Below are 12,913 nucleotides of genomic sequence, written 5' to 3'. Positions count from 1 at the left end.
ATCTCCTTGTTGAGATATTTGATATTTTCTTTAAATGGCAGGAAAAGACTGACATACTTTTACTTTACATTTGCATTTGTATTATTTGGGCTTAGATCGAAAGAATGTGCTGAGATTTTGGTAAATGACCTTTTATGAGATGTTGAAGTCTTATATGAATAGAAAAAAGGGTGTTGTGGGGCAAATTGTTTGACCCTGTAATGTAGGCAAAAAAGGCAAGGAGTTCGAACATCTTACACATATTCCACAACATCACCTAAGATCATTAATTAAAATCGGGAAACGATTCTAACAGATGTTTTTGTTTCCCTACTGTTTGTGTTCTCATTTAGCTGCACCTCGAGGGTTCTTCGATACCTCCATGGAATTTCAATGTAAATAAACGTTTCCAACTGATAGCATATCTAAAACCAGTGAACTTTAAAGAAATGAGTATGGCCTGTTATCTATTTCTTGCATGAAGTTATATGTCTCGTATCATGCTGTATCATGCTGCACGTTGTCAAATTTTATTACATTATGAAGCGTTCTAAATATCTGATGTTAAAATTTGACATCGTAACAGGACATATGACATCATACTGGTATGTGCAAAGACTATATCAAAGATTCGTGGTATATTTCATTCAACAAAATGGAAGTTTTTACCATATGAGAATTTGGTTTAACAACTTTAGATAAATTATTAGTTGTTTCTTATCGATATATATATATATCATAACTGTGTCGTTTTATGTGACATTTCTTTAATCGCTAGAATATGATAATTCATACTGTTGATGGGAACTGAACATAATATTTCATTCAAAATTGCGTTTACATTTATTCCATTTTTTTAAGAATGGACAGATATCCTAGATTAATTATTGCGATTTCAGGAAAATCTCTGTACACATTTGATATAGGATATCAGAATTCATGTCCAAAATATCAAACCCTGCAAAAACGTTATGCATTTACCGTTCATATTAACTGTTTATTTGAAATCGTTATATATATATAAATAAAAAGCACTGTTTAATGCCGATTATTCATTAAGGACAGCAGCAGTTTCATTAACTTAACCTTACATTCTCTATGCGCCTGGGGTTGCATAAGACCTTTACATTTAACAACAGCATTTATCGATGTATAATTTTTCATCATTCAATTAGTTAGATAAATAAGGAAAGAGTCTAAAGGTTAAAGTAAAGAATTTACTTCATAATACATAGCCATTACGTTGTCAGTTAATTTTAAAATTGTGAGTTTTTATGTCCCTTTAGTTTCCTTCGCGTTCCTTTAATCTCTTATAGTTTTTCAGATAATTGACTACAACGCAACTTCTAATGTCCATAAAGGGTAATATCAACAGAATATTGTTAGACAAAATAACAAGATGAAAAAAAAAAGATTGTTTAAGAAAGAAAAAAAATAGACGACATAAACCGACGGACGACGACAGACGCCCGTGTTGATAAAAGTAGCTTTGGAAATTTTTTTTATTTTTCCTGTTTTCAGACTTTCTTTTCTATTGAAAAATACATCTTTATTGAGTCCTCGAAGCTACGATTGTCTCTGTCTTTGTCTATTTTACTGAGGTTCAAGTCATAAAACTTTGTGCTCGGGGCACACAAATCATGCTTGTAACAAGCAAGCATTTTGATTGGTTGGTTTTGGAGTATGAGTACAAAAAAATGACTCGAAATTTTTATGACTTCAAGGCCTGGCTTACGGGTAGGTTGTCATTGTGAGACTATATTTACAAATAACGTCAAATTTTGTATGGATACAAACACAATTATAAGGTCTCTCCACTTTTCTGTGAAAAGACCTATTGTTTTTCTTCTGATTATTTTTTTTTTTTCTTCCGCCACTTTTTTCTTACGGTGCTTTTTTGTTTCGCAAGATGTCGCTTTGATTTTTTGCGTATGGTATCGAACAGTTATTACAATTTTAAAACCCTGTTAAGCCGAACACTTTTTATTGTAATAGTTATCTCCCAAAACACTGTTTTTCTTGTGTACAAATCTCCTACGCAACCGTTAAAGATTACGACAAAATAATCGTTATACCCTAAGGATCTTAAAAATAATTTTTAGCGAAGCGGTCCGGACACTCCATATAAGAGTTATTTCCCCTTCTATATTTAAAATAAGGTAAATGTAATTAGTAAACATAATTGATAGAGACTTGATTTGAGGTCTGTTGTGTGGTCCAAAAAAAAGAAAATAGGGTCAAGGTCAAATGTCAAGGTCATTTTTTAATTTTGAGTTTGGTTTATTTTCACCTCTTTTCAAACACCATATAAGATATCAACAACATATTTTTTACCTATTTGTAAGTTGCAACTTGTTGTAACACATTCATATTGGTTTTAAGGGTACGCTAACATTAAGTTAAAGTTTCCTCTCCTCTTTTACAGTGAAACCTGGGTAAACCGAACCCTGATAAAACCGAATTTCAGTTTAAACCGAACAATTTTCAAAGTCCCACACAATTTCCCTATCAATGTGCGTTAATTTAACCTGATAATACCGAACCCTGTCGACACCGAATTCCGAACGCTTTTTGAAGGCTCGTTAGTAAATTTGTATTTAAAAACTACCTGTCAAAATCGGTCGATAGCAATCAAAACAAAAAAGTATTTTCAATTACTTGCATGATTTAATTAAATAAACACAGGATGACCCGAGGGTATTTGAGGTTAAATCAACTAATGAGTTGTTATTTCAAACTAATTAGCATGTTTGTGTCCATGCATTCAGTGATCAAATGATTTTTTTGTGTGTGAAGAAACGTTAAACTGCCCCGATCGCCGAAAAGGGCAAGAAAGGAACTTTCCCTGAGATCAATCAAGTGCACGTTACTCAACAATCTCCGACGCAAATAATTACGGCCACAAAATCGTAACTGCCATTCTATAGTTAAACTGTTTAAATAAATAATAGTTTTAAAGCCATTTACTGGATTAAGAAGTCATGCAACACAACAATGTCAATTGCTTTCGAATCATGTTTACGGGATGTCGGATTTCCTTTAGAAGCCCTATATATAACTCAGATGCTCCTGTAGATTTCCGTTAGCTATTTAGCAACGATAAAGTCCGAGAGTAAACTGGACACCTGCTGCTGTTTCACTCATCTTGTCGCGAAGTATCAATCAGCGGGGACCAGTTTAGTCTGAGAACTCGTGTGTACAGATAATTGAAAATGACGACCTCAATTCAACTTCGGAATTGTCATTTGACAGAGACTTGGAATCTGAATTCGGACATCATTGAACGATTTATAGTTTCATAACAACGGGCGTGTTTGACTGAGTGGCGTTTGATTTATATATAAAAAAAAATGTAGCAATACGTATACGTCCATCTTCATCTACTTATATTTTTACATTTACATCAAAATCAACACAAAAATAAAATTGTGGTCTGTTGTGTCACTTATTATCCCTTGTCAGTAAGTGCCAAAATTATTTGAATGTCGACTTCCGTTTACCTCTACAATCCGAACACCTGTGAAAACCGAACAAAACGGAAAGTCCCGTGGGTATTCGGTTTGGACAGGTTTCACTGTATTTAAATATATGCGTATAGTAATATAACTCATCAAACAAATATAATTAAGACTTAGGATTTTTGTATATGTAAGAGAATGATAATCCCTTTCATCATGATTAAGTACGAGCGTTAGCCAGTTCTTATCATGAAGTAAGGGATTATCATTCTCTTACAAACTTAAAATATTGTAAAGTGCTCAAGGCTCGAATGGTCCCTTGATTGGTTCATTCAAGAATTAGTTTCATTGTCAGCATGGTCAATGTAAATTAAATGTTTATTATTGATGCATGACTGCATTTCTCAGCATTTCATTTATGAGTTAGTTTTTCGTGATGTAAGGACTGTTTTTTTAATTTTGGAAATATTAAAAAGAGAACAAAGAAAATGTGGGAATTGTAGTTGTTTCCTGATTGTGAGTATGAATGTAAATCATGTAATATTTTAGTGAGGAATTATCCTTTTTCTATTTACAGTTCAAATAAAAAAAAAATTCCAGTCGGTTGATTTTATGAAAAAGAATGAAATTATTTTCTTCTGAATTGTCTGCCCATAGATGGCGTTTAGGATAAGCGTTGTGTGTGATTTGGCGGTTAAATCATTCGGCACGACAGGGTCTACTCGATAGGTCACGTTAATTTTCCTAGCTGTATTTGTCGATTAAGTACGCTTGAATTTAGTCTTGGATAATGAAGGTGAACCCGATATTACATTGGGAATGTTTCAACTTCTGTAAATCATCAAAGTAGAGGTATTGAGCCAATTATTGGTGATAGAGAGACGGGGAAATTTATTAACATAGGGATGAGTTGCAGGGTGCTAACCATTTGATGGAGTTTCAGGTGAAGAGAAAAAGAACAAGGGAAAGTGCTACTCTTGTGGGTCCTACACACACTACAGGTCCAGCAGTCCGTATGTGAACAGTAATAAATCAGCCACCCAAACCTGGCCTCCGTGAATTTTTGAAAGATGAGTATTTAAATTATCTATAAATTTTACCTATAATAGATAATTGTATAGATTATAATTTGACCAATGATTATTTTGAATATCAACTAGGTCAATCTGATATTATTGTTAAGGATAAACTTGGCAGAAACATTCAATTTTAGATAGATATTGATACGCCTATAATTATTGCAGATACTATTTAAGAGATGGTTGTTTATTATATATATATATATATACCATTCTATTCAATACAATATCGATCTATCATCTGTCAAATAAGTTATTAGTTTTAAAAAATACCTCTTTTGTTAAATCAGCTATATGACTGATTTATTAGCTATAGATTTAATTGAATAGAGATGTCAAATATCCACTTTGTTGTGAATCCTTTAACTGTTTCTGTTCAGTCAAAAAACAAAACACGTTTAATATTAGATTTGAGAGAGAATATGACAGGCATTTGTGGAAGCTGAGTGTAAAGTTTGAAGATATGCGTATGGCAAAACATAACATTTATACCAATTCATATACGTTTAAGTATGACAAACATTATGCATAACACCATGTCTTATAAGTTTCCACCTCATACTAAATATCTATGATTTGCATTGGATTTTTACATCGTTACTGCTTGTTATATTTTTACTAAAATATCTAGACAACTCTTTAAAAATGAAGAGAATGAAAGCAGATTATTATGTACTTAGACGATGGACTTGGTGAACATGACGATGAGGAATTATGTAATTCAATAAGTAGCGGTTTTGTACCCAAGGCTGAAAAGTTGGTGGACTACTATTCAAAACCTTACATTTTTAGGCACTACGTTAAAGGATTTTTTACTATTCCTGACAATCGTATAGACAAGATCATGAATATCATTTCATTCATTAATTTGTGTTTAGCCAAAACGCAATAGTATTAGAAAGGAAGGAAGCTACTTTGGTAGGACAGCTTATATCCATTTCTCGAGTTATAGGCAATATTGTATATTTATTGACAGAACATTTGTCTATTGATATAAATAGTGTTCATACATAGAACAGTTATATATATTTATCTGTAGAGTGGGGTGCTCATTTTCGCCATATCTGCCATGTTTTCTTCAGTTTATGTTCAGGTCTTTGTGTTTTTGAAGTGAACTGATATTTCTATATGAAGATAACTTCAAATGCAAATTATTCTAAGCTTGAAAACGTATTTGTTTTGAGAAAAATCATCTGAAAAGTGTGCTTAAAGGGTGTTGAAATTTCCTGATTTTTTGTCAACGGGGGACACATATTCGCCGTTTTTCCACATCTATTTAAAACCAAATAACTGCAGTTTTAAACAATATTTATCAAATAAATATCATTAAAGATGAATAGCAGACATTTGAAAGGTGTAAAAAACTGAAATGTAGGGCACTCAGTCAAATAATTACTAAGAAATACTTCTTTGATTTTGATTTTTTTTCTTCAGGAAATTGGCTGAAAATCGTTGTCCGTTTTTCGGTCCTTTGCGGCTAGTGCCAAAATTTTGTCTCATTTTTAAAAATAACCATATTTGTTTTAAAAATATAATTTACCGGCATATTTCTTCCATTTCAACCATCCTTTGAAGTTTTTACGCCTCAAAATCATAAAACGGCGAAATTGTGTCCACGGCGAATATGAGCGCCCCACTCTAGACAGTCTTGGTCTAATTATTTATTTCAGGTTTAAAATGCACATGAAGCCAATGTTAAACCTTTGAAGTCTGATTTTTTGGCAGACCATTGTGTACAGTGAAAACCCGTGTAATATTGTTCACGATACGTGGTTAGAATGTGAGGTTTCTCCAATTCCACATGGAAAGAGTTCACAGTACTGTAGTGAAAAAATGTGTTTTTGTCGTTGATAAACTTTTAAGCTGGCAAGAATATAAGATTAACCACAATCAAAAAGTTGTTAGTAAAGGGAGCATAACATCAGTATTGAAAAAGTTAATTTTAGACATTTTAGTACATATATTGCACAATGTAAAATTGTTTATATTGATATGGTAGTGAGTCCACGTACTGAGAATAAGAGAGCAGATTATCTTAGTCTGATTGTTGATTAACATGATCGGCTATAGGCTATTTCTGAATCCCTTTGGGGACCTCATGAGGTTGATAAGTTTGCATCTGATGACAATTTTAAATTTATAGTTTTTTATTTCCAGATTTTGGAATGTGAATTCGTCAGACCTGTATTGACGCTTTCATGGTTGACTAGCGAGGAATCAACGGATTGTTCGTTTCACCTGTTTCTTTGTTCTTACACGAATTAATGTATATCCGACAGTAAAAATTAAACTGTTGGTACTTTTACTTTACTGGCTCTCTGCTGCTTTTTGGCTAAAGCCTTTTCATGGTGATGGTTTAATTTCTGAAGTGACAAATTTTATGGATCTTTCTACTTACAAGCATGCTTATATAGCTGGTAAGAGAACAAAAGGCCATATTTGGCAATTTTGATTTGACATTTGCATATTAGCAGTAATGATGGATTTTGCATCCAGTTCGATCACTTTAATGTGAGCATGTATTATAGATCACTTTGATGTGAGCATGTATTAAATATATCACTTTGATGTGAGCATGTATTATAGATAACCTTGATGTGAGCATGTATGATAGATCTCTCTTGATCTTTTGGTATAGATTACTACCTTTACTAGAATTTGAATTTCAGTTAGTTTTTGAGTTGAGATTTCATATGAATTTTGCGGATGTTACAGTGAGAATTTGATGCATAGTACTTAGCTGATAGTTATAATTTTAGATTGCTTTTATTAGTAATGTTTCCTTTTTCAATTACAAATATACTTTTGCGGGCACTCTCTGGAAGAATTGCAGGCTTTACCTGCTTCGCTAGTTAGCAAAGTGAATTTTCTGTCAGAACTGATGTAGGAATCTCGAGCAAAAAGGATATTATCAGATGTTTTTAGGATGGAATAATTGGGCTGCATCATACACAATTGAAAATGGTTATATTGTACCAGCAAAAGCTTTTTACGTTGCTATATATTGAGCTGTATTGACACAGTCGAGAAATACTGTTAGTCAAGTTGAACAACCGTTTTACTCTTTAAAGTGGATACCTTGTCTTATTGGATCATCAATGTTTACCGACAGATTCGTCTCTAGTAATTTATCTACTAGAAGATGTGAAGCGTAGCTTGGCTACTCCTACGAATATAAAGGAGCCTGTTTCGGTAGAATTACTGCATAAATGTGTGATGCTATGTTTTCTTTTGGTAACTTGTATAGTCAGCGTATTTAATATTTGCACGTGTTTCATTGCTTTTGTGAGTTTCTGAGTTGCTTAATATTCGAAGAAGTGATTATTTTAAGTTATTTTAGAATGTTATATGTCAATTGTCATTTAACATATCAAAACAGATGTATAGACACTCTTTGTTTTGAACTGTAAATAGACCCAAATAAAAGGGGAATCCCTTACTAAGAACATGATTTACATTCATTCTTCACAATTAAGAGACACCAAATCCAACAATTTTATTGGTCGAGAGCACTTTGATATATTCTGATGATTTGAGGTCCTTGGTTTGTGACCTTGAAATCGAGCTCAAGGTTATATGTTAATTTGACTTTCTAGATTTTGACCTTTCCTTTTACATCATTTGTATGCATGATAAAGCCATAGGATCTTTGCAGTAAGTTGCAAGCCATATGACCTTGAAAAAGGAACCAATAGTGACCTGGTGTAAACTGGAAGTAGCTGTGCCATTTTTCAAACCGGAAGTATTTGATTTTCTGCCTTATTTATGAAAATATTGCATAGAAACCATATTTTTTTTTAATCAGCATACTATAAGCTATCATTTGTAACTGTTATGACATTTTAAACCAAATTCTTATTAGTTTCATATCAAAATACTAGTTTTTTGTGAAAAGACCTTCAATTGTTCTCTGAACAATTGGTTTTTAATTTATATTGAGTTCTTTATGTTTTTAAACATTGCGTATGGAAGTTGTGTAATTAAACGAGTTTAGTTGAAGAAAGGCAACTAGCCATAAGCGTCAATAACAACATGGACATTCTATACATTTTACGATTAACAATCTCTGTATTAAATTTAAAAACATGTCTGTCTTCTGCATACTACCCTCATTTTGATTGCAAGTTTTTGCACAAAATTGTTTATGAACAATACACTCTCTCCATGTAGTGAATATGAAACCTATGTAAATTACATAAGCAGTCCACAAAGCGAACACATTTTATACAAAGCACAAATTAACGGTTATAATGATTTCCAGTATTGTATTTCAATACGATAAACTTTTTTTCTCAAAGTAGTGGGTTTTTTGTCTCTTCTTCTTCAATAAAGTTTTTCAATTGTTTTCATAGCCACTTAATAACCCACTTCTATTTATTCAATTCGTTTGATTACATACATTTGTCAAAATTATGATATATGTCAACTTTCATAAGATTGCAAGAGTCTTTAAGAGGATGAGGTTGACAATTCAATATCAAAAGGAGTAAGTTGATACAAAACGACTGAAATAAATATGATGTACAATTAGAAATCAAAATCCTCATAATATCCACAAACAACAATTATCCTGGAAATCCAATAATAGTTAAGTCATTATTTGTAAACTTTTGATTTTGTCACTTGATTAAGGAATTTCCGTTTTTAATTTTTCTGTAGTTGTGGTTTACCTTTTAAAAACAGACAACATTAAAACATAAATAACATGATTCTCCAAAATTACACCAAAATTGATTTGATTCCAAATTTTGTTTTGTAATACATGTATTTGTTTATTCCATTATCAGTATAATGACACTTACAGTGCAACGAGTATTTCGCGGGTAAATTGAGAAGACAATACGTCAAACATTTTTTTTTTATTAAATTGCATGCACTGTTTGGAACTGACAGTCTGAATTGTTGTTCTGTGGGCTTTTGTGATGATAGAAGAGGGGAAACTGATTGCCCAAAAAATGTTTCAACGACAGTACCGTTTTGGAATTCAACTTCCAGCAACAACTTTGTGAGTATACCAAATAAACGTTTTAATTGAATTTTAAAACATCTATGAGGTATATGTGCGGTCAAGGAGGTTTTCCGACTTCTACTTAAAGTCATAAGAAACCTCAAATAAAAAAAAAATATGCATATGTTTTTTTATAACTAAATGGATAGTTTTCATTATACAACTTATGTACATATACTTTTTTCTGAGGAAAATTCTTTAATTTGTCCACGTTAAGAAGAAGTTTATTTATTTTTAATTGCTTGCTTCCAGGAAGCAATTCGCCGACATATTTTCCGTATGCATAGTGACCCGAGCGTAACCCTCCTCGTAAAAATCCGGTGATCGCAAAACGCAAGGATCTGTCATTGAAATAAACAAATATCTGATTATACATGTTAAACACGTGCTCAATACCAATGCTTTTTGTGATTTGTTTACTATAAGGTGACAATCGGTAAACTCGGCTTCAAAACATGGCATTTAATGAGCAGCCATATATGTTAAATCATACCAAACAGAGAGAAAAAAAATTGACGATTATATGATATATTTGCGAAAATAATGATAAAATCGTGCACAGAGGACTATGTTTGTGATATTTACATGCATTGGTTCAAGAATTGGATAAACATTATTTTTCACCACTCACTCGTTTCATGTGACTTTAATGTATCATTATTTCAAAGCTCATGTGACAATAACTTTTAAACGATGTTATTTTCATAACCCCAGGGAATGACAGTCCTATGATACCAATGAACTATTTGACCAACTTCTTTCACTATTTGGGATATAGGAACAAATACGAGTAAAGCAATTTCTATTATACAAATTACCTCGGTGTATTTTTGATACATCTATATATAATAAAGTGGTTTGTTTGTTTGTTTAAAGTTCACTTTTAGGATTTTGTATATATTTATAATTCATGCTTTTGATTATCTTTCCGAGTCTTCATTGGTTTTTAATCATTCAATAGATCATTGTATAGTACATTATTCAAAAGTTACTTGTATTTTATACTTAACTATTATCCTTTCATTGAAATTGATTACTAAAGATTAATATCCTTCTTTATGATAAAAGATTGTGTACCAAAGAATATAGATAAATTGACACGAAGTGATTACTGCCGAAAGCCATTCTTGACAAACTTATACGATACATGTTTTAATCCGTAATGTATGTAGTTTCGTATTAGCAAAGACAAAGACATATGGAATGGTAAGATGGGTTTTACATGTAAAATAAACTATTTATTTTTATGTTTGATAATTGTATTTAGATGACTTTTTCATTTTGGCTTTCTAAATACACAGTTTTCGGCTGGAATATTTTATCTTAATGACAGGTTTTATGAGATTGTGTGTATTTTTATAAATATTTGAATTGGAAGGTAAACCTGCTTTCTGTCACTTTTCATTTTACCTCATGTACTGTGTTACAATCCCAGATAAAGCCGACGAAGACGTTGGGCCAGAACTAACGTTTGAGTTATTTCTGGTTGGTATTCCTCTTGGAAACGGACAACGGGAAACGGGAGATAATTCAATTTCGTATAACGAAATGAGAATCAAAACATACAAATAATCATATGTCCTTAATTTACCAAATCAATATCCTACTGAATTATTTTGATATTCTTATAAATAAAAGAAACATTAGTTTGCGATGTCCAAATCTTATTTATCAATGTCGAAAACTAAACAAAAGAGAATCGCACCAAATTCAAAAGAAAAGGCACAGGATGTGTCGACATGGTCTTTACAAAGCTAACCAAACCTTTACGTAAACTTATTCAGAAGGAATATAGTTAGTAGTTACGATATTGTTGGCATCTTTTGTTTATAATATTGATTCACTCATAGGGTCTTTGAATCGGAAATATACACATTTATTCTAAAACCAGTTATTGGCATGGTAAGGATTGTGTCCTTCTCATATATTTTATGACGGCATGGTACTAGTTGAGGTCTGGAGCTGGCATGTCAGTAACTGCTAGTAGTCCTTTGTTAGTTTATGTGTCATTGTCGTTTTGCTTAGTTTCGTTAGTTACCTATTCTGGCATCAGACTCTGACTTCTGACGGATTGGATTGTGCTTGATTTGTAAATGATAAAGACACAATATGTCAATCAGTTACTGCTAGCAGTCTTTTGTAAATTATGTTTCATTGTCATTTTTCGTAATTTATTTTGTTATCTTTTCTGTTATCGGACTCAAAAACTTCTTTAAAACTGTGTTTTATTGTGTGTTATAATACAGCGGAGGGAGGCATACGGGTAGGTAGAGAAATGATATCCCATAAAACATATGTTTGCGTCTGTCCCAGGTCAGGAGCCTCTGGCCTTGTTAAGTTTTTTTTAATCTATTTTCTTTATTGATTTATATGAATGGAGTAAGTGTGACGTCCCCATTTTTGTTAAGTGGCCAGCTGTCCTACTCCGTGTGCCAGATTTTTCTCGCTCTGATGCAGATCCATTGGTTGCATTTTCTCCTCGTTCACGCATTTCCAATTTCCATTTTTAATCTAGTTCTATTCTGTCTTGTGTTGTAGATATGCTGTTTCATTATTGTATTGACATGCAATTCATTTATTTGAACTGATTGAGATATCAGCTTGAAAAGCTTGAAAAGCTCATGAAATTGAGTATTAGTTTGTTCAAAACTCATGCTGGTAATTAAAACATAATTTTATTGCTTAAACGTTACACAAACAAAAACTAAACATTTATACAACATAATAGAAACATACAATATTATTATTTATAAGTATATATAGATTATCACAATGGACTTCACATTCGCAGTTAAGTATAGAGGAACTTTTTTAATAGTTGAAATTGGAATATATATATATATGTAGGACTCTAAAGTGCGATGGTACTCTAAAGTGCAATGGTCACGCTAATTTAGGTGTCACAAAATACTATATTTCCTGGAAATGATTTTTTAACAATTCGAACGTTCAAATATTTGAATCATTGGTGTAGCTTACCGTTCACAAAGTCTATCAGTTATGTGAACACCTTCCCTTACAGTTGTCATTGTAGATTAGAAATACAAAATTCGATCAATTTCTGAATGTGTAACATTTATTTGTATAAGCATTAATTCAAATGCGAGAGTAAGGAGATATTGTCCTAGTTTTCTCCATTTTCGTAGCGAGTACAATTAAATGTTGTATTTTTTACAATGTACAACCTAGTAATTTAGCGGAAATCTTATAATTTACACATGAAAACATGTACCTTTATTTAACAGACGTTGCTTTACCATAAAATCCACAATATATTAACGAGAAATGCAAAGTAATTTATTAAACTGCAATTAACGTAAAAATATTTAAATGTATCCGTTTGTTTTCAATAAATACAGGATTCAAAATAATTATGCGTATACTATTTT

Source organism: Mytilus edulis, chromosome 11 (genome assembly GCF_963676685.1).
Source record: "Mytilus edulis chromosome 11, xbMytEdul2.2, whole genome shotgun sequence".
NCBI classification, from domain to species: domain Eukaryota; kingdom Metazoa; phylum Mollusca; class Bivalvia; order Mytilida; family Mytilidae; genus Mytilus; species Mytilus edulis.
Note: the sequence above shows the minus strand (reverse complement) of the source record.